The sequence below is a fragment of the Cervus elaphus genome, chromosome 27, assembly GCF_910594005.1.
Source record: "Cervus elaphus chromosome 27, mCerEla1.1, whole genome shotgun sequence".
Lineage (NCBI taxonomy): Eukaryota > Metazoa > Chordata > Mammalia > Artiodactyla > Cervidae > Cervus > Cervus elaphus.
Window position 1 is genome coordinate 45420966 of NC_057841.1, and position 23271 is coordinate 45444236.

Sequence of the window (23271 nt, forward strand, 5' to 3'; positions counted from 1 at the left end):
GGTTCGTGTTTCACAGGCTGTGCCGCTTGGCACATCCCGGGATGTTCTGGGGGAGTCCACCGCCTCCTCCCTCCACGGGCCTCTCAGGATCGCCAGCTGAAGAGATTCCCTGTGACTCAGACAGTCCTCCATCCCACACCTCCTGCAAAAACCATTAGGACTCAGCGCGAGGCTGAATAAAACTCCAGAGGATTGTCAGGTGATGACGCCTTTTTCCCTGATCGTCAGTCCTGGAATAACCTTGTCATTGTCCAGGTCAGGCAGTTCCCCCTGGAAGCGCCAAACAGGAGTTCCAGCCTGAAAAACAAAAACACTGGGCTGCCCCCGAGAAGGAACCCAAAAGGCCCGCCCCAAGGGAGTGAGGCCACAAAGCCTCCGACTGCCTGCCCCTGCGTCCTGTCCTCCTTCAGTCAGATACTTGGGTAACATTTGGCGTGTTCAGAGATGCTCCCTGAGCACCTACTGTGTCTTGGGCAGCCTCCTCCCCTCTATCCCCACCCGGCAGGTAATCTCACCTGCCCCCAACTCCATGAGATGCCCTGTGTACCTTCTCATACACCTGTACCTGCCCCGCCCCACACTCAGCCCTAAACTCCTTCAAGGGGGCAGACTGTCTCATGTGATGCAGGTAGTAGGTCCTCAGCCTGCAGTGGACACTCAGGGAAGAGCTACTGAGCAAAGGTCCACTGGACGGGGGCTCGTCAGCTCTCTGCTGGAAAAGAAGGTCAGAACAGTCTCCTTTGAACTCTTCCTCTGAATCAGCCATGTGTTCAGAAATGCTTCTAGAAGATGACTTCTTCTAGTCCCAGCAACAGCTCTGCAGGACAGGAGCCACCATCCCTGGGTCGCAAACAAGATTGCCTAGGGGAGCAGGGCAGGTAACTGGGATGAAAATCCATCCCTGGTGGCAGAGACACCCCAAGGCTCCCCAAAGGGAAATAAGGGTGACTCACAGCCAGGGTGACCCCTCACTCTGACCCCTGCAAGACTGTAGTGGACTCAGGGCTGATGGGACATGAGGGAGAGGGTGACGGGTGTCCGGGCTGGGTAGTGAGGGGCTGAGGGAGATGAGGGTGGGCATCTGGTGTCAGCACATCTTCAGGAAGATGCAGAGGGGGCTGGAGGACAAGGCCAGTCCTGCGGTGGATGCCAGCCGCCCTGGGAATGCCCTTTGAGGGAAAGGAGCCCACGGGCTCATGGACAGACAGGCTCACCCAGCTGCGGGTCAGGAGGATGATCCCAGCAGCAGTGGGCTTGGTCCTGGAGATAGAATGTGGACCAGATTTAGTGAAAACTGGCAAAAAGATGGATGATTGGGGGCTGATGGGCAGAGAGGGAGAGGGCTGGGTGCAGAGGTAGAGAGGCCCTTGGCAAAGGACTAGATGAGCTTGACGAGTCAATAAAGCAACATGGTCAGTACTGCTTTAGAAGAATGAGCTTGTGTGTGCTTACCAGGCAACCTTCTCTTTAAGGTTATGGGTCAGAAGGCAGGCCGGGCGATGTCACAGGTCCCTCAGCTCACGGCTGCAGGACCCCTGGTGAAACCCCAGCCACTGAGCTTCCTGCTCCCCAACCCCAATTGCCTGTCCCTTGTCAGGCTTCCCTCTAGCTGAATTAACCTCGAGAAGCCGTCGGAAGACACGGGAAGAGGCATGGTGCCAGGTTCAGTGAGGACCATGGTCCCTGTCACTGATGGCAAGGCTGTGGCTAAACATGTATTGGTGATGGAGTCTTAAATTTAGGGAGTTTGATAGAATAAGTGCTCATCTGGAGTTTGAGGAGACGCAGTTGGGCTCAAGTGGCTCTCAGCATAGGAAAGAACACAAACCCGGGTCAAGGAGCCTTTTCTGTGTGTCCAGAAGCCGGAGGCCTTCCAGAAACGAGCTGCTGCCCCCGCAGGTGGCTGCTCAGGTCAGCGAGCGGCAGGTAATACCGGCTCCAAGCATAGGAAGCCGGGTGATTTGCAAAGCACCACTCAGAGCTCCTGTCCAGGATGGAGGTCAGCAGGGGCACCTGCAGTGGGGTACCAGCTGAGGCCAGAGCTGGGGTTTTGCAGTCAGGCCAGCTGCTGTGGGGTGGGACTGTCTCCAGCACCGGCTGCCTGCTGGGTGTGGGCACGCGGCCACTCCAACCTAGGCTGCCGGGTAGACAGATCCTGCAGAGTGAGCTTGGAACTCAAGGATGCTGGTGGTGCTGATGGAGGAGGGGTGATGTCCAGACAACGATCTGTGGGGCTCCCCGCATGACAGAACCTGACAGACACAGGGAGGGCTTCGCAGATTTAATAAAAAAAAAAAAGGCATTCTCTTTTTGTGGTAATTGGGCAATCTGAATTTTTTTGTTGTTGTTTGAAACCTCACTTCTCTCTTTCTAGGGAATTCTTAAAAGAAGAGAAAGGCTGTGTTACCTGTGGAATAAAATCTTCCTGTCACAACACCTGTAGTTTAAGAACAAATGGGAAAGAGAGAGAGACTGTAGAAGCCACCAGGACATGAGTTGGCCCAGGCTTTGTGAACAAGAAACCCACAGCTAAATACAAGAAGGAATTTCTGGCCCAGCCCCATGAAACATGCAACAAAACCCAATGCTTAAATTCAGGCTGCTGACTCAACAGGGTGCAAAATTGAGTGGGCGCCATGACTGATGGTCCTGTCAAGCTCTCGGCGGTTTTGGGGTTTGTTTGGGGCATAGCACCTCAGAGCCCATAAGTCACTGCTACCAAAGGCTGCGGGTGTGGGGAGGGGCCTAAGACCCCCTCCAAGCACACAGACCTTCTTTGTTGAGCCCAGCAGATTTCACGGCAGCAGGCTCTCAAGCTCTCATTCCTCTCTGATTTTACTTTAAATTTGACTCAGAAAAGAAAGAAATCAAACATTTTGCAGATCATTTTAGGCTCACTTTTCATCCAGACTTTGTTATTAAAAAAACAAATTCATTTTCAAGGAACACAGTCAGTCAGTTCAGTCACTCAGTCATGTCCCACTCTTTGCGACCTCTTGAACTGCAGCACTCCAGGCTTCCCTGTCCACCACCAACTCCCAGAGCTTGCTCAAACTCATGTTCATGTTGATAATGCCATCCAACCAGCTCATCCTCTGTTGCCCCCTTCTCCTCTTGCCTTCAGTCTTCCCCAGCATCATGGTCTTTTCCAATGAGTCAGTTCTTCACATCAAGTAGCCAAAGTATTGGAGCTTCAACTTCAGCATCAGTCCTTCCAATGAATATTCAGGACTGATTTCCTTTAGAATTGACTGGTTTGATCTCCTTGCAGTCCAAGGGACTCTCAAGAGTCTTCTCCAACACCACAGTTCAAAAGCATCAATTCTGTGGCACACAGGTTTCTTCAGAGTCCAACTCTCACATCCTTACATAACTATTGGATAAACCATAGCTTTGACTAGGTGGACCTTTGTTGCCAAAGTAATGTCTCTGATTTTTAATATGCTACCTAGGTTGTTCATAGCTTTTCCTCCAAGGAGCAAGCATCTTTTCATTTCATGGCTGCAGTCACCATCTGCAGTGATTTTGGAGCCCGAGAAAATAAAGTCTCTCATTGTTTCCACTGTTTTCCCATCTATTTGCCATGAAGTGATGGGACCAGATGCCATGATCTTAGTTTTCTGAATGTTGAGTTTTAAGCCACCTTTTTACTCTCCTCTTTCAATTTCATCAAGAGGCTCTTTAGTTCCTCTTCGTTTTCTGCCATTAGTGTGGTGTCATCTACATATCTGAGGTTATTGATGTTTCTCCTGGCAATCTTGATTCCAGCCTTTGCTTCATCCAGCCCAGGGTTTCAAGTGATGTGCTCTGCATATAAGTTAAATAAGCAGGATGACAATATACAGCCTTGTCTTACTCCTTTCCCAATTTGGAGCCAGTCCGTTGTTCCATGTCTGGTTCTAACTGTTGCTTCTTGACCTGATACAGGTTTCTCAGGAGGCCGGTAAGGTGGTTTGGTACTCTCATCTCTTGAAGAATTTTCCACAGTTTGTTGTAATCCACACAAAGGCTTTAGCATAGTCAACGAAGCAGATGTTTTTCTGGAATTCTCTTGCCTTTTCTATGCTCCAACAGATGTTGGCAAATTGATCTCCGATTCATCTACCTTTTCTAAATCCCAGCTTTAACATCCAGAAGTTCTCAGTTCACGTAGTGTTGAAGCCTAGCTTGGAGAATTTTGAGCATCACATCAAGGAACACAATTTTCGCCCATTACATTGAAGATTCCTGTATCAAACACAGGAATAATTTAATAAGATATTGCCACATTTACAAGCTTTTATAATATATCCTTTGCTTTAAAGAGACATAGGGTGACAAAGATCTTTCATGATTCTGAAAGTGCTATCACAACAATACATCTATCCATTCGACTAATAGACCAGTTCTATCAGTAATAACGTTCTTCCAGAGAATAATCTACATCAAACATCTAAGAGAAGAATACAAATTAGCAAAATGACATGTATTCCAAAAGTTTAATTATATTTTAGTTATTTGTGCTTAAAATCCAGAATAGGAAGAGGTGGGTTAAAGTACATCAATAAATAAGCCAAATCATTCATGATACTTTAATCCATTACTGTACAACTAAATTAGAGCACTCAAAAGTCTAACCACCATTTAAAACAGTATTTCTAGAACAACTAGCTTTAGGTTCCAATTCAGGCTATTAGGAGAAATGCTGATCCCACATGTTCTCAGCCCCTCACAAGAGAGCTGGAGTGTGGCATCTGAGGGGCACCGAGCTCCCTCCAGGGTGACTCCCACCCTGGGGGACGGGGTGAGGATTCATTGCTGAGACCCAAGCTCCAGGGTTGGGGGAGATCCTGGGAAGATGAGGCAGGTCATTGCTGAGACATGGGCTGGGGGGCGGTGAGGGGATTGTCCTGGGAAGAAAGCATGGTCTTCTGCAGGAACCTGAGAAATATTTAGTTGAAAGATTGATTCACAATGAGAACTGAATGTGCTCTCCTGTCATGCACAAAATCATAGATTGTTTATCGCTGTTCATCACATGCCTTCTCTCCCACTAGGCTGCCAGCTCCAGGATGTCAGGGTCCCTGCTCGCCTCACTCTGCAGGGCATAAGCTTGCTCACAGGGAGAGTGGAGTCTGGTAATTTGGAACGATATTAGATACATGTGCCATAAGTACTTACATTTCTAAGATCTGTGAGTCTTAGAATTTTGAAAAGGATGAATAAAATGAGACTGTGTAAGAGGGATAAGAAAATATATTAATAAACTCCAACTCAAAAAGATACATACATCCCAATAGCAGCACTATTCACAATAGCCAAGACAAGGAAGCCACGTAAGGGTCCATCAATATACATCAAAGGATAAAGAAGACGTCGTATATATATGTATATACACAATGGAATATCACTCAGCCACAAAAGAAAGAAATAATGCCATTTGCTGAAACATGGATGGACCTGGGGACTGTCATACTAAGGGAAGTAAATCAGACAAAGGCAAATATCATATAATATCACTTGTATGTGAAATGTGTAAAAAAAAAAAAATATATATATATATATATATATATATATACACACACACACACACAAATGAACATATCTACAAAACAGAAGCAGATTCACAGACATGGAAAACAAATTTATGGTTACCAAAGGGGAAGTGGGGAGGAGGGGGACAAATTATAAGTTTGGGATAAACAGATACAGAACACTATATATGAAATAGATAAACAACAAGGTCCTACTATACAGCACAGGGCACTATATTCAATACCCTGTGATAAACCATAATGTGAAAGAATATGAAAAACACACACATATGTATATATTTTTATAACTGAATACTTTACTACACACCTGAAACTAACACTGTAAATCAACTATACTTCAGTAAAAAAGACAAGCTATTAAAACAACGAAATTACTTCTCCTTGTGCATTGTAGAAATCATTGAACATTAAAGCTTAAAGGGATTCTACAGATTATCTGCTCTAGCCTCGTCATATTCATTTTCCTTTGAATCGAGACACTAATGTGAGCAGCAAACTCGTCCTCACATCAGTTACCCTTACAGAACTTCAAACTCCTAAGGAAGCACCATGAAATTCTGGAGAGCAAGGATGTTTGAAAATTTGTGATGCAAAAGCACAGTATGCCTTTTTAGGGTCAGATCGTGTAAAATGGCAATTGAACTAGGCTTATGGAAACACTGTGGACTAGTCTTCTGATCTTCTACTCAAATGTTTAATTTAGCTTCATTTGGTTAATTTTAGCTGAAATTTTGCTAGTATAAAAAGGCCATCTTCAAAAGATATAAAATAATGAACTTCGATAGAGAAAATCCCACAGTTTTCAAATAGATCTCTGATGGCCCAGAGTGAACCAATGAGACGTAAAGAAAATAATGAAGTCAAAAGCATAAAATCAGTATTTGTTTTTCTTAACATAATCCATGGTTAAGAGGAAATACTGATTCAGAATATAATTTGAATAATGCTTAATAATCAGTTGAGTGTGCAAAGGTTTACATGTTGCCAAAGAGGCTAAAATAAAAAGAGAAAATTTAAAACTAATATACTGAAGGATTCACTTTGGCTTTTCAAATGAAAAACTTCTACTTACTGTGGAAATTATGACTTTATTCAGAATGACAGATTTAAGGTTAAATGTTTATTGGCTTCCTATGCAAAGAATTAAAGTACAATTGGTCTTTTACTAACTTAATTATTACAATTATAAATTAATAGAGTCCGTCTTCCCCCAAGTCTCTCTCCAGTGTTTAGATTCTGACTCTCGGCATTTGGAAAGTCATTCATTTCCATCACTCGGTTAAAAGGCTTATGGAGCTCAGAGAAGCTGGGTCATCACTCCGGAATTCAAAGCAAAGTTAACCACAAAATGCAAACTTGCTTTTAAGTACACAGGGCCGTTTAGAGAGGTTACTGTCATACTTACTGCAAATTGAATCACACAGAAGTCAATATGTAAAGACATATTGCCTTTGTTCTATAAGGATGTTTCCTCAGCCGTGCCAACTTTTTACACAGATCTCTGCACAGTCAGCAAATCAACAAGGAATTGATATCTACAAAGCCTTTAATTCACTTTTGAGGTTAAGGTTGAAGGAAATTATAACCATAATATGACAGCCTAAATGTGCAGTAATCTAAGAAAATCTTGTTTATTTAGCAGAAAGAATAGCGAGGGGTGTATTACAAGAAATCCTATAGGTAGCTGCCTTTTGGTTTTTACTTGTTTTCTTTTCTAATAAAAACAATCTTATTTATACAGTGTTGTGGAAAACATTATTATTTAGTCATTCTCTAAGCCAGAAAAGCTTGTGTTAATAGATGGTATTAATGTAATCACGTAATTAGCTTTATATTGAGGGATTTACAGGAAATACTGAGTTAAATAATGTAAGACTTGAGAGGTTTATCAAGGAAGAAAAATTTAAAATGTAAAAATGAGCAGTTTTTGTTTTTAATTTTTAAAATTATGAAAGTATGATAACACATTTACAAGAGACTTGGAAAATACAGAACAAAGTTACATATAGTTCCACTTTAAGTAAAGAAAGAAAGTGAAGTCGTTCAGTCATGTCTGACTTTGTAACCCCATGGACGGTAGCCTACCAGGCTCCTCTGCCCATGGGATTTTCCAGGCAAGAGTACGGGAGTGGGTTGCCATTTCCTTCTCCAGGGGATCTTCCCAACCCAGGGATCAAACCTAGGTGTCCTGCATTGTGGGCATATGCTTTACCATCTGAGCCACCACAGAAGCCCACTGAAGCCCACTGTATAGTTCCACTATATGTTACAATTTTTTTGTAAGTAGATAAATTAAGATTTTTAGTTAGAATTTCAATATCAAACTCTGAAAAATCAATAGACTGTATAGACAGGAAAGTGGAAGGATATATAGTAGACCTGAAAAGCACTATCAACCAATTCAACATAATTAAAATTTATTTTTCACACAATAGCAGGAAAAAAGTTCTATTCATGTTCCCAAAGACTATAAACCAGGTGCCACTAGGACATATCCAGGAACATAAAACAAGGTGTAAAAAAGTCATGGTCTAATGGTATTGAAATCATATGCAGTCTGTTCTCTTATCACTGTGGGATTATTTTAGAAACCAATATCAAAAGATAAAATGACCACGTTTAAGTAGATCACATTGTTCTTCCTCCTACTCACCTTCTTTTCATGTTTATCCATCACTCTTGGACACACCTAACATGGTCACTGTTTGCCTTTGGAGGGAACCTGCTAGGCTCCAGCTAAACTATGCCTCAGCCACTGCTGGTCTTTTAGCTGAAAAAAAGCTTGAACGTGAGGAGAGGCCTGGGCCTTGGAGCATGTGCACATGATGGCATCTTCTAAGATGGTTTTCTTTCTCAAATTACCCATAAGGATATAGCCCAGTGCAGGGACAAGTGAACCAGAGGACCAGAGCTGGACTCGCTGAGTTTTCAAATCCCTCAAGGATTGCTCTGTCAGAAGTCCAAGCTGGTGAGCTGCATTTTCTGTTCTCTATCAGGTCCTGGTTTTACTTGGAACCTTGACTTTACGTCCATCCATGTGCAGGGGACTCAGGTACCTGTGGGCTATAGTTGTTCGTCATTGTTCAAAGTCAGTAGTGTTATGTCCGTAAAGGAAATCTTTGGTTTGAAAATAATATTGTGCATAGTTGAAAAATCATCTGATTTAGAGTCAGAACTCTTGGCCCCGAGGGTCTGGTTCCTAGGCAGAACAATGGTCCCCAGAGACATCCATGTCCTGATCCCCAGAGCCTGGGAGTATGTTTGGCTACGAGGAGAAAGGGAAGGAGAATTTGCCATCAACTGATTTTAAGGTAGGCAACTGATTCTGGATGATTTCGGTGGGTTCAATGTAATCACAGTGTCCTTACAAACAGGAAAGAAGCCGACGAAGAGAGTCAGAGGAGAGATGTGATGATGGGACAGGTAAGGGAAATGCTGAACTGTTCACCTGGACACTGGGGGAGTGACCACCTACTCCAGATGCAGGCACCCCTAGGGCTGGAGCATCAGGGAAACGGTCCTCCCCAGAGCCGCCAGAAGGGACAGGCCTGCCCACACCTTGCCCTCAGCCCAGGGAGGCCTGTGCTGGACCCTGAACAACAGGACTGTGAAATAACACATTCTTGTTGTCTTAGGCCTCTAAGCTTGTGGTAACTTGTTAAAACAGGAATTAAAAACTAGTTAGAAGGGAATTCGCTGGCAGTCCAGTGGTTTAGGACTCTGCACTTTTCACTGCTGAGGGCACAGTTTCAATCCCTGGCTCAGGAACTAAGATCCCACCTGCTCTGTGGCATGATAAAAAAAATTTTTAATGTAAAAATCTTAAAAAAAAAAGAAGCTAGTAGAAGCAGTGAGGCATGAGTCACAAAATCTCTTCGAGATCTTCTATGTGTCAAATAAAGAGGTTACATTAGGGCCTTTAAGGCTCTGAAAGCAGGAAACATCCTGAACTATTCAGCCCTTTGAGTCGGCAGGTCCAAGGGTGTTCCAGAAGGGCCACGTGAGCTGCTCCACAGAAGGCAAGGGAGTAGGTGGGGCTTCGAATACTCTGAAGAGAATGGCTAGTGACTGCATCATGGGTCCAGCGAAATGCTCATGCTGTGCACCTTTACTGCGCTTACCAAGCACCAGGCCCTGGGCAGCGTCTTCCCATATATTTCCCAACAACCTGGTGAAAGAAAGAAAGTGAAGTCATTCAGTCACATCCAACTCTTTGCGACCCTATGGACTATAGCCCACCAGGCTCCTCAGTCCAGGGGGATTCTCCAGGAAAGTATACTAGAGTGGGTTGCCATTTCCTTCTCCAGGGGATCTTCCTGACCCAGGGATCGAACCTGGGTCCCCCACATTGCAGGCAGACTCTTTACCCTCTGAGGCACCAGGGGAGCCCCACAAGCTGGTAAGTTTGGTATAAAAACGATGCCCGCTTTACCTGCATGAAAACTGATTCTCACCCTCATTGATAGTCTTTGGTCCCAGGCCACACACCTGCCAGGTGGCTGAGGTGTGACTTGAACACCCACACCTGCATGTGGGGCCCTCCATGGTTCTGCTTGGCCAATGGCTGTTACATTCACCAAATATATCGCTTATTGAGCCCCCACTATGTGGCTGGCGCTATTGCAGGTAACAAGGTTATAGCAACAACCAAAAAAAGATAAAGCCAAGCTCTCAACAACCTTACAATCAGCAGCAGCAATTCACATACTCAACAAATACTCATCAAGCTCTCGTGATATGCCAGGCATCATGAAGAGGAGCTTATTGAATTCTGGAGCCTATGAAAGCTAGTGCCACATCACCAACACAGACCAGGATGCATCTTCAACTCAGCTCATCCAAAAGCATTGTCTGATTCATGGAGTCCTGTCCACAAGGACTGAATTGTTCACCACAGGCAGGAGCTCTGTTCTCACTAAACAAAGAATGGGAAATCGAACAATTGCTCAATTCCATCACAGCCTTTAAGTCTTTTCTAGCTACTCAGAAATGAAAAGGAGAATAGTGTCAGAAAGAAAGAGATTTTATGTATATTAGGTACATTGAGTTTACTTCATTTTAATGTTCAAGTTATAATAGAGATTCTACTGTTAGAATATTTTTAGTTTCTTACTGGAAAGGACATCATTTAGTAGAAGAAAAGCTATATATCTCATATCAAACGTTAGAAGGGCAGAATTCACTAACTTTGCCCTTATGCAGATTTAAGAGTGATGACAGAGAATTTGGGCTTCTCAAGTTCCTGCCTTTCATCATCATTTGCTCATTAGAAAAGCCTTTAAGCTAACAATGTCACAATACGGTAATATTTATCTATGCCATCTTTTATTCCAAAAATAATTTGTGTCTGAGAAATGTCATAACTTTAAAGATTTAGTAAGTAAACCCACTAAAGGCATAATTTCAGCAGGTTATCTGAAAAGGCTTACTCTTTTTTTCCTAAAGCGTCACAAATCTTCACAAGAGATTATCTTTGAAGAATGTCTTTAAAATTTTTTCTCCTCATTCTAAACAGCCATGAATCACATCAGAACACCACAATGAAACTTTGTTTTCACTAGACTTTAAGCTTTTTTTAAAGCCTATTTTGATAAGCTAGTCTTAGAAGAGGGAGGTTGACTCTGGCAAAAGGAACAGCACATTCCTACTCAATAAATTACTAAAAATCAAGTGGGCACATATATTGAAAGCTAGGAATGAGGAACTATCACAGCTCTGATTCTTTTCCCCCCAAATGATGATACCCTATATCAAGTTCAGTAGAGAATATAAGCTTAAAAATTTTAAATAAGAAAAAATATCTTGGTTATACATGGTTTTTTTTCCCTACCAGCGAATTTTAAGTTTCCCTCAAAAATGAATACTTGAAATTATTCTCTGAGGTTATACCTCATATTTTCAGCGACGTGAACTCTCTCCTTAGGCAACAGAGTTGTTATTGTGGTTCAGTAGCTCAGCGACTCTTTGCAATCCCATGGACTACAGCATACCAGGCTTCCCTGTCCTTCACCATCTCCCAGAGTTTGCTCAAACTCATTCCCATTGAGTCAGTGATGCCATCCAACCATCTCATCCTCTGTCATCCCCTTCTTCCCCTGCCTTCAATCTTTCCCAACATCAGGGTCTTTTCCAATGAGTCAGCTCTTCGAATCAGGTGGTCAAAGTATTGGAGGTTTAGCTTCAACATCTGTCCTTGCAATGAATATTCAGGGTATTATCTTTCAAAGGGATTATTCCTCCTATGAAAAGAAAAAAAGACTTTTTGGTGGTTACTTCTCTCCTTTGGAAGTTAACCTACAAAGTAGGTTTTACATATAAATGCACGCTACACACACACCACACCCCACCCCCACACACACACATATGCATGTGGGCACACACACACAGGCTACCTCACAATTGCTCCACATAGCCCAAAAGTCAAGCAAGAGGGAAAAAATAGCAGCTGACTTCGGATTTGCTTTTGGAAGTAAGTGCCATGTGTTACAAAGACCCAAACTGCCAACAAAATTAAGAAAATAAAGGGATTAACTTTGGTTGAGGGTGCACATTGCAAATTGTCTCCAGGTTGCTGGGTGGTGGGGGCTGAGGTGTTCCAGGCAGCTAAGACCTCAGTTCAGGAGGACTGCAAGGCTCGAGAGGAGACCCCAGGGAGGGGCCACTCCCTTACCATAGAAAATATAGGCCCTACTTAAAATCCTAAGATATTATATCTAGAAAAAATGATCAGATTTGTTTCTCATGCAGCATTCACTACCAAGATGTTTGGTTTGAAACGATAATTACAGAGGGAAACATTGCTTACCTCATCTTCTTTAGGAAGAAAGAATATCACATTATAAGATAAAGAAAAGAAAGACATTTTTAGTGTTGGGACTCTGAAGTTCAACTGTAGTAACTCTAGAAGAAGGGAAGGATTAAAAAAAATAGAAGCTTTGTCAGCAGTAACAAACTCTGCACAGGACGGAAGGAAAAGCAGGCGTTCTCCACTGTTTAATGAAGATTTCTTAGCAACTGCAGCCATCTCAAGCCTTGGCAGTACCTGGCTCATCTGAAATGTTTGTCTATAAATTTTTGTAGACTGCTGACCTAAGTGTTATTAAAAGTTCCTGTACCCATTAGGTCCGGAAAGCCAAAGAGAAGGTAAATTTTATTGCTAGTTGAATTTTAAGGTCGGTATGATTGATCTGAAGTCCCCACATCTAATGTGTACATGGTAAACAACTCTACATAGAGATTACTTTTAAATATATATCTGTAATTAATGTGTAAGTGTATTGAAGACTTTGGGTGGGTAAAAAGATGTTTGGATTTTTAAAACATCATTTTGCCAAAATCTTTCTAGTCCCAATTTAGTTTAGTAACAACCCCCTGGACCTGAACACTTCTAATGGGGATTGTATTATGAGTAAGTATCCTTGAAGGAAGAATAAAAACCCTTGTCGTGGGAAGAGTCCATCATGCCATGGTTAGCCCTCTGCATCCTCAGGTTCAAGGAACAGGGGATGGGAAACTCTACAAGATTCACAGTTGATTGAATCCACGAAGGAGGAACCCGAGACTACAAAGGGACCCGAGCATCCGTGAAGTCTGGTATCTGCAGGGGATCCTGGAATTGACCCCTACAGGTATGGAGGGATGACTGCATTTAATTTAAAAAGTCACCACAATTGCCATTTGTAGGAACTTGCTGTATGTGGAGTTCAAGAGGCATCTACACTGGCAGATCCCCTCACTGCCCTTGCTCTTTGGGGGACGAAAGGCAAAAGGAAGAACACACTCCCGCTTAATAAAGCACCAAAAATCTAGGGGGCACAGTTAATGAGAGCCAGGGATGAGGGAATATCACAGGCATGACTCCTTTTCCCCTAAATAGTGAGGTCCAAACCATCCCAGGACCTAGTCTGGGGTACCTGAGAGGTAAAGGAAAACCCAGAAATCTACACAATGTGGTTCAATACTTCTGCCTGTTTTTAGTATCAAAGTAATGCTGACCTCATAGAAGGAGTTGGCAAAAATCCCCTAACTTTCAATTTTTTGGAAGAATTATTTGTTATTGTTATTATTTATTTCTTTAATAGGAAATAAATAGCAGAACTTGCTATGCATTCACTTGCTTAGCAGAATTTGCCAGTAAAGACATCTGGGCCTAGAGTTTCCTTGTCAGCTGCATGAGTAAATCTAGCGGAATTCAGTTTCTCATTTTTTTCTGGATCAAGTTTTGTCAGTTTGTCTCTTCCAAGGAATTGACTTTTTCATCCACATTATTGTTTATCATAAAGCTGTTCATAAGTTTCCCTTATTATTCTTTCATTATTGTGATGTCACCTGTCTCATTTGTGATATTTGTCGTATGTGCATGCACTTTTTTCCTTATCAGTCTGAATAGGTGATTGTCAGTTTCATTTTCATTAAATTCAAAAGACTTTCTGTTCCTTCCCCCGTCCCGCTTCCCCCACACACACAACCCCTTTCTTTCCGTGGACTATTCGGTATGCCACTTAGTTTCCAAATATTTGGGGATTTTCCTGATGTTTTTCTGCTATTGACCTTTAAATTATTTTCATGTGGGAAAAGGACATACTTTGTATGACTTGGATCCTTTGCGGGGATTTGTTTCATGGCCCAGAATACGGTCAGTCTTGGTCCATGTCCATGTGGAGCCCTGCACACTCTGCCCGATGCCTGGTGAGTTATGAGGTGTCCTCGCTGGCCGCTGGGAGCAGGAAGCGTCCCCACCTGCCTGCAGCTCCAGCTTCATTTCCTCTTTTCCTCTCGGGTGGGTCTTCCCCCGGCGCCTGGTATTTTCCTTACTTCACTCAGTGACTCACAGTCAGATGAAGACTCAGGGCAGAGATCTCCGTGGCTTAGGCTCAGGGATCCCTCTCTCTGCAGTCCGACTGCTCAGCCCTCCCCAGATTCACAGTCTCCATTCTTCTCCAGGCAAGGCTCCCCCTCTCCCTGGTCCCCCCATCTAAGGCAGCCTCCTCAGTGACAGAGTGGGTGGGTTCTCATATCTGCTTCCACAGTCAAAGTGCTGTGACCTGCCGTTTAGGAGAAAAAACACCCAGCCTCATAGAGATGCACGATGGATGTGGAAAACACAAGATTATTTTAGAGTTTTTCCCATATTATTATAGGTAGTTTTCATGGACAGTACACCCAAATCTGACAAATGGTTATTTCTTATAGAATAATTGCAGCAAAGAATCAGTAATCATATTGATGAAAAGAAACCCATCTACACTGTTGGTGGGAATGTGAATTGGAGCAGCCACTGTGGAGAACAGTATGGGCAGAAAACTAAAAATAGAATTACTATATGATCCAGCAATCCCACTCCTGGGCATATATCTGGAGCAAACTTTAATTCAAAAAGATACATGCACCCCAGTGTTCCTAGCAGCACTGTTTTCGATAGCCAGGACATGGGAACACCCATGTCCATTGACAGAGGAATGGGTAAAGAAGATGTGGTATATGTACACAATGGAATATTACTCGGGCATAAAAAAGAATAAAATAATGACATTTGCAGCAGCATAGATGGACCTAGAGGTTATCATACTAAAGTGAAGTAAGTCAGACAGAGAAGGACAAATATCATATGATATCACTTAAATGTAGAATCTAAAAAAATGATACAAATGAACTTATTTACAAAATGAAAATAGCCTCACAGACATAGAAAACAAATAATATGGTTACCAAAGAAGAAAGTTAGGGAAGGGATAAATTGGGAGTTTAGAATTAACAGATACACACTAATACATATAAAGTAGGTAACCAACATGATCCTACTGTATAACACAAGGTACTGGACTCAATATCTTATAATAATCTATAAGGGAAACAAATCTGAAAAGAATACATTATATAATATATATTATATATATTAAACATATATAATTGAATCACTGCTATATACCTGACACTAACACAACATTGTGAATCAACTATACTTAAATTTAAAAAAAGCATTGTGTTTCAGTTGGAATGGATCATTTTCTATATAAGATTTTGTTACATCATGCATTCATCAGCTGGCTGATTCACAGAGTTATGCTGACTTTATAAATGTTGATACATTTCATTACACAATATAAAAAATTGACAATTGTTATTTTCATTGCAAATCTCACCTTTCTTTAAAATTGCCAAGTGTTCAGGTTCACAAGGCCATGGAATGGACAGAGAAGCCTGGCAGGCTACTGTCCACGGGGTCAAAAAGATTCAGACACAACTGAGCGTGTGCGCGTGCATGCACCCACACATACACACACACACACGTAAGCTAGTTCCAAGTTTCAAGATTTCTGTTTTTTAACTTGAAACTTTGAGGTTTATCATTGGCAACAAATACTGCCGGTTGCTTTATTTAAGATAAGAAGTTTAATTCTTTTGAGGACATTTTTGGCCAAAACCCAGGTCTGGGAAACTGAGGTTTGTCAGGAATGTCAGAAACAGTCACATTGATTGCATTCGAAAGAATTGAGTGAGAGCCTTGTGCAGGGCTCCCATGCTTCCCATTCAAGCAGACTGAACTCCCCACCTCTCCACTCGAGGTATCCAAAAGGTGTGCTCAGGGACACAATGTCACAGAGTTAGTAATGTGTGCCGTTTCACCCACAACGCTCTCAGGTGGGACATTCCTTTTCACCGTGAGCCTGTGGCCATGATGAGCACAGGAGTGACTTCTGGTTTTGCCATGACTCCTGCCCAGCAGTTAACATTTCTTCTCTTCTTTTAAACACCAAAGTCAACATAGCTAAAAAGGGCAAATAGCATTTTAGTTTTATTAAGATAATAGTTTTGCCCTCACGAATTTTTTGAAAACTTCAAAGAAACTTTAAGAGTCCACCCTTGGAAATCCAACTCTGAGAGTCTCTGGTTTAGGGAACTTGCTTAGGGTCACATTCTGTGCCAGTTCATGGAATAGGTTTCCTGGGTGGAGCTGACCCCCAGCACTTTCCCTGACTTCACCTGAGACATCTCCTCAATCTTGTGTCTGCTGTTGGGAAGAGTTACGAATGGGCTGAAGTGAAGGAGATAAATTCGATGTTTCGCTGCATCCAAGCCTTACCTCGAACACCTTTTTCTTGTTAGCTTGATGTCATCCTGCCTTCCTCTAGGTCAGAGTTACAAAAGCTAAAAGCATTGCAGTTCTCTGAGTTACAGTCTTGGTACCAAAAGCCAGCTAAGCTATCTCAGGCTGAGTTTTCTTTCTTTTCATCCCGAGGCAACAGAAACCAAAAAAAAAAGGGGGGGAAGGGGTCTAAACAAAAGACATCCAGACCAGGAGGCTTGATGCTGCTGCTGAATTTTAATGTTCAGACATATCATCTTGCCAGAAGTTTCACTTCCAGCCGCTGACAACAGACAGCCCTCGAGCTCTTTTGTATTATGTCACTCATCATCTGGTTGGGATGAAATAAAGGGATAGCTTTTCAGGAGGAAAGTATGCATTTATTTTGAAATTATTCTGTTATACCAATTGAATCACAAGTTCAATTAAGAAAATATGCATGTGTGCTCAGTTGTGTCTGACTCTGTTCTACCCCATGGTCTGTAGCCCACCAGGCTCCTTTGTCCATGGGATTTCCCAGGCAAGAATACTGGAACAGGTTGCCATTGCCTTCTCCAGGGGATCTTCCCAACCCAGGGATCATACCTGCATCTCCTGTATTGGCAGGTGGATTCTTTACCACTGAGCCACCAGGGAAGCCCATCATTTGCTTAAACTTATGTAATAGACCTGCCTATAGAAGTGAAAATAAAATTTACTGCTGGAGAAGAGACCTGAATGTGTCCAAATAAAGTTTTTCCAGCTGATTGAAAACAAATGTTTTTCTATTTCTGGTAAGAATTCAGATTTAAAAGTCTCATATTCAGCTTCATTAGTGGCTCACACTCATGCCCCTGTTACTATGGTAACTGAGATCCGAGGTCTCATGGGATCAGTGTCACCTCTTTCTTCCCAGGTGGTTCTGGCTCTTGGAGTCAGTTCTGCTCCAATCCCATTCCTGAAGTCGGTTCAGACAAGCCCAGCCGCCTGTATTCCACAGCTAATAAATCCAGCAGACTTCATGGAAATACCATCTACAAAGCGTCTCATCTCTAAAGCTGGGCCGCACATAGTATTTTTGGATTTGCAATTAATTATCTCCAGCCACTGGAGAGCAAAGAACACTCCAACCTAAAGCATCAAATGAACGTCCTCCATGCCCTGGGGTCGCAGAGTTCACTGAGCTCGTGTGACCTTGAATTGCACAGAATCCCTTAGCGACATGAAAGGACATTCCATCCAGCACCACTAGCTTCACACGAAAATGAGTCCCAGAGGCTGTGAGTTCTGAGCCTAGGGTCACACTCCTGACTAGCTCTTGGTCCAGGATTTGCTCTCAGGTTTTGTACTGTATGTTTTATATGGTATGTTTTTCTTAAATGTTGTTCCCCTTTTTAAATGAGGAATCCTAGAAGTCACAAACTACCTCAGGTGTACACAGCATGTGTGTGTGTGTGTGTGTGTGTGTGTGCGCGCAGGTGAGGGAAGACAGGAAGTGTAAAGAAGCAGCATGTAAATTAGGGAAAACCCTCAAGTGCACCAGTTCCATCAACCCTGTCTTATCAGTTGTGGAATACAGAGCTGATGCCAGGCTGCTGGGCCAGAGACGGTGTCACCAAGGGAAAATGTGGGCCTGTGATTGTGCTCAGGGTGAGAGGTCGTGAGTGATGGTTTCTGTTCGTCTCCGTGTGGATGCTCGAGATCCTGATGAGAGGCTGTATCTCAGCCCCTGAAAGGGGTTTGGGGGATGAAGTCTGGTGTTCCCTTGTACCTTACGATTGTGGACAGGATATTCAATATTCATTCTTGACTCTACTAACTAAAAGTTGGGCAGCATTTCAATACTCTCCTCATGCAATTCTGCAGCCAACGCTCAGTGATCTAGGGGCTGTGCTTATGGATTTCACTCTCCTCCTCTCTTATCCTCCCATCCAAACCCCCTCACCTCTGCCTTCATCAAAGGCACTGATGATGTCTTCTCCAGAAGAGGCTGGCTGGGAGTGAGAGGAAGAGGCAAAACTCAAAGGTTACTTTGTCTTCTTGTTCTTACATTTTTTTAAGGTTTTTAAAAAATATTATTTATTTTTAATTGTACAATAAATGCTTTACAATGTTGTGTTGCTTTCTGCCATACAACAATGAGAATCAGCCAGAGGTATACATATGTCCCTTCCCTCTAAAAGTGAATTTTTAATTTCATGTAATTAAAAATTCATGTAATTTCATGTAATTAAGTAATTTCATGAATTTTCGTGTCATCCTTGCCCAGGGGTCACGCTAATTTTCCCTGTATCATTCCAGTTTTAGTATAAGTGCTGTCGAAGTGAGCTTTACTTTGTCTTCTTATCCCTGTGAGCTGAGAACAGAGGGACCATGAGCCCTAGGTTACCAAAATACACACGGTGACCATGAGGCTCCCATCCAGACCTGCCATTGAGGGGGTGGCTCTTGGAAGAACCCACTCCCCACCCTCTGCTCTTGTTGCTGGTGGAGGTCACTGTGAGCCCCCACGAATGACCTGGATGTCACACAAATGCATACACGCACATGTGCACACACACTCTTCACACTACTGACTGGGGTCACACACGTGCTGACATGGCTGTGTTTCCAAGCCTCTTCGACCTTTGCTCCCTCCTCAGCAGCCCCTGCCGACTTGTCATCCTTCAGAGTTCACGTCAGAGGCCTCCTCGTCCGTTCAGCCTTCTCTGCTGCCTCCAAGGCTGGATTGGGCATCTCTCCTAAGCACACCCAGACTCCTGCCGTGAGAGGGTCTACACGCACCCAGTTGGCTGTACTGGAATCGGATGTTCCTGGGTCTTCACTACGTTGTCTTTACCTCAAGAGTCAGCACGTGAGTTGTTGTTTTTGTCGTTGTTCAGTCACTAAGTCGTGTCCGACTCTGCGACCCCATGGACTGCAGCATGCCAGACTTCCCTGTTCTTCACCATCTCCTGGAGTTTGCCCAAGTTTATGTCCATTGAATCAGTGATCCTATCCAACCATCTCACTTTAAGTTGGTGTCCCGTAACTTAAATAATGATTGAACAGTGAGTGTGTGAACAGGTTTTGCACAAATACAACCCCTCAGAGGAAGGCCTTCTGTATATCTGGGGTTCAGTTCAGTTCAGTCGCTCAGTCGTGTCCGACTTTTTGCGACCCCATGAACCACAGCACACCAGGCCTCCTTGTCCATCACCAACTCCTGGAGTTTACCCAAACTCATGTCAATTGAGTCGATGATGCCATCCAACTCTCATCCTCTGTCGTCCCCTTCTCCTCCTGCCATCAACCTTTCCCAACATCGGGGTCTTTTCAAATGAGTCAGCTCTTCTCATCAGATGGCCAAAGTATTGGAGTTTCAGCTTCAACATCAGTCCTTCCAATGAACACCCAGGACTGCTCTCCTTTAGGATGGACTGGTTGGATCTCCTTGCAGTCCAAGGGACTCTCAAGAGTCTTCTCCAACACCACAATTCAAAAGCATCAATTCTTCCATGCTCAGCTTTCTTTATAGTCCTACGCTCACATCCATACATGTGGGCTACCTGTAATGGGAAGCTCCCAGAAGGGATTCTCTGAATGGGTCTGTCCAACATCCTGGGCAAACAGCGAGCTTCAGTGAACTTAGCACCTCCACACCCATCACCACCTGGATCCCTGCACACGCACTTCCTGGGCAACTGGTTTTCAGCCAAGCCTCTGCTTTAGGCCACACACGCACATACCACACAACAACTGTTGCTATGAAGTATGGACAGACAGATGGACCTAAATAACAGACGAACTGGCTTTCCTCTGTTTACGCTTTTTGGGAGCCACTACTTTTGAGTTCAGATCTGTGGTGCTCTGTCTTTTTTTACACTGTTGACACTTCTTCATTCTCACATCTCTTACTCTGCTTCCTTGCCAAGAATTTACTGTTTGTTTGGGGCTTTCTCATTGGAGGCCTTCACTGAGAGTTTTAAAATCCTCCTTTCTTGGAAAATGTGCTCATTTTGCAAATTCCTACTTATCAGGTCCAAGAAACTCTGAAGCCAAGAATCATACAGTCTCAGCATTTCTGGGCTCTTTTTTGTGAAGCTATCAGAGCATTCTCCTCCCTTGTATATTTAACTCTGTTCCCCTCAACCTTCTGCAGGGGAGTTCCTCCCCTGGCAATTTCAAATTAGGGTTTTTTCCCTTCATGTAACAAGATTAGGAATACTCTGTTCTTTTCTCTGTGATCTGTTAGTACAAGTGGCAGTCTGAGCAGAAACAGTACAAACTGCAACAGCCTCAGCCCAGGGCATTGGCTCCTCCACCTTCCCGCCGGAGTGCCCACCCACCCCTGGTCACCAAGGACTTCCTGGGTCTAAAATTGGCTTCACGGGACTTCCCCAGTGGTCCAGTGGTAGGACTTCACCGTCCAGTGCAGGGGGGTGTGGGTTTGATCCCTGTTGGAGAGCTATATCCCACATGCCTCGAGGGTCAAAAAACCAAAACATAAAAAAACAGAAGCCATATTGCAGTAAATTCAAAAAAAGATTTAAAAAAAAATTGTCTATATTAAAAAAAATCTTTAAAAAATAAATAAAATTTATTTCAAGATCACATTCTTTTCTTTGCTGAAGGATACACAGCAGCTGGGACTCTGGTTTTTCAACAACACAAACTCACCTCAAACTTTACAAAGCAAAGCAGCAAACTTCCAGGGACAAACCTGGAGCCTCAGAGACTAGATCAGAGCTAAGCCTCAGGCTCGGGGCGACGAGACCAGCCAATGCCATGTCCTCGCTCCTCTCCCTTCTCCCTATGCCCTGGTGCATCCAGGCCTTTCCTTCTCCATGTGGGCCCCTCTGCTGCTCAGTCGGCCTGGCCACCACCTGTCCCATCCCTTCGTATCATGGGATGAGGGCACCCAGAAGAGACTGAGGCTCTAGATTTCTCCTTCCAAAATTCCTGAAAGAGACATTTGTGTTAACCTGAATTGACCTCATTCCCAGGGCTAGATAAACACACAAGCCGGCTTGCAGGTGGCGTTACCTGATCGATGCAGTAGTTTCCACAACAGTCATGCGAACATGGGTTGTAGGCAGCAACTTTAAGGGAGGGATTCCCGGGCAAACATTCTTGCTGGTCTCCATTACAGCTGCTGTTGATGAATCCTGGACAAAATAGTCTACCTCTGTGTCTCCACTATAGGTTATACTGTCAGTGGTGTTTTCTCTTCCTTCCTAGGCCTAGCTTATACCAACCCTTTTTTCCCTAACACACACACACACACACACACACACGATGGACAGAGTCTATTTCCAAATGCAGGCTCAAAAGCTGGTCTCAGGAAATCACTGCCTGAACCATGAGAGAATGAGTCAGTGTTATCAAGTGAAACTGTTTTTTTCTTAAACATCTAAGCAAAGGAAGTTCATTGGGAAATGCTAGCCCTTGACCTCTAACCAGTTAAATATTTTGTCTAAAACTTCATTAAATTCTTATCTTACCCAATAAGCTGACTTCATGATTTCTCTTGTAAAATATGCCTAACAGCCAATAGAGATAACAGTGTTTGTGATTTCTGGGACAGCTGCTTGTTCTTGCTCATATTTCTCCGTTTCCAGAACCACTTCTAGCCAGTCCTCCTTGGGCATAGTTAACCCATCACAGTCAGAGGAAGTGGGCAGCATTTTGTCACCAGGGCAGAACCAGGGCTGAGAAACGCCTTATGTTAAGAGTAGGCTTAGACCATGTCTCTCAACTCCTCCGTCTCCCACCATGAATTTCTAAATGACATGGATGGATTCTGATTCTGTACAAGAGAGACATTTCAAGAATGAAAGTAATCAGTGGCATCCTTGAAATCAAAGAAAGGAAACAAGGAGTGTTCACTAAACAAATGATTTTTAGCTTTTCCTTCACTTCAAAACTTCACGCTCCTCATCCTGGACAATTGAAACCTCACTCCAAGTGATGAAACTATAGCCAACCAGGACCCTACGGGGCCTTCCCAGGACAGACTGCCACTCCATGCCCTTGCCTATCTCTGGTCTATAGAGAAATGTTAGCCTCCTAGGCCTCCCTTGAGATCCAGAGCATAAATTTAATCAGAGAAGTGAGAAAATGCAGAAAGAAGGGGAAAGAGTCAAGCAAGAAAAAATAATACTAGTTTATCCATTAAACAAAGTCCAGGACCTTCACTTCCTCTTCAGTGTGTGCATTCTCAGTCACTCAGTCGGGTCTGACTCTTTGCGACCCCATGGACTGAACCCCGCCAGGCTTCTCTGTCCATGGGATTTCCCAGGCATTAATACTGGAGTGGAGTGCTGTTCTGTACTCCAGGGGGGCTTCCCAACCCAGGGATAGAACCCACGTCTGTTGCATCTCCTGCGTTGGCCAGCAACTTCTTTACTACTAGCACCACCTGGGAAGCCCTTCCTCCTCAAGGGCTGTAGATAATATTCTGAGCCATGTCCTTTGACTGTTATTTCCACAAGATGTCTCTTTAGAGGCAGTGCCATGAGTTCTAAGATGAAGCAAACTGATCACAAATTACAGTCAGGATGAAGGGGTGTGGGAGGGGCCTCACTGGCCAAGAGCCACCCTTTCATTCTGCAGGGGTCATTGGCCAGTGACCAGGGCCAGCCTGAGTCCATCAACCTCTCCTATAAATACCTGCCATCCAGATGGTAAGGA

General features: G+C 43.6%; 2 long non-coding RNA genes and 1 other non-coding gene across 3 annotated transcripts; all 3 read right to left on the reverse strand.

Annotated features, from left to right (window-relative positions):
- Positions 1-9295: 9295 nt before the first annotated feature.
- Positions 9296-11593, reverse strand: LOC122684985. The gene is made up of 3 exons (XR_006338208.1): positions 11424-11593; positions 10243-10449; positions 9296-9702 (listed from the first exon to the last, which is right to left on the reverse strand). It is a non-coding gene; the product is annotated as an uncharacterized LOC122684985 (long non-coding RNA).
- Positions 11594-11655: 62 nt separating this feature from the next.
- On the reverse strand, positions 11656-21849 carry LOC122684986. The gene is made up of 3 exons (XR_006338209.1): positions 21625-21849; positions 14119-14578; positions 11656-11773 (listed from the first exon to the last, which is right to left on the reverse strand). It is a non-coding gene; the product is annotated as an uncharacterized LOC122684986 (long non-coding RNA).
- LOC122685071 lies at positions 18824-18928 on the reverse strand. The gene has a single exon (XR_006338245.1). It is a non-coding gene; the product is annotated as a U6 spliceosomal RNA (small nuclear RNA).
- Positions 21850-23271: the final 1422 nt, after the last annotated feature.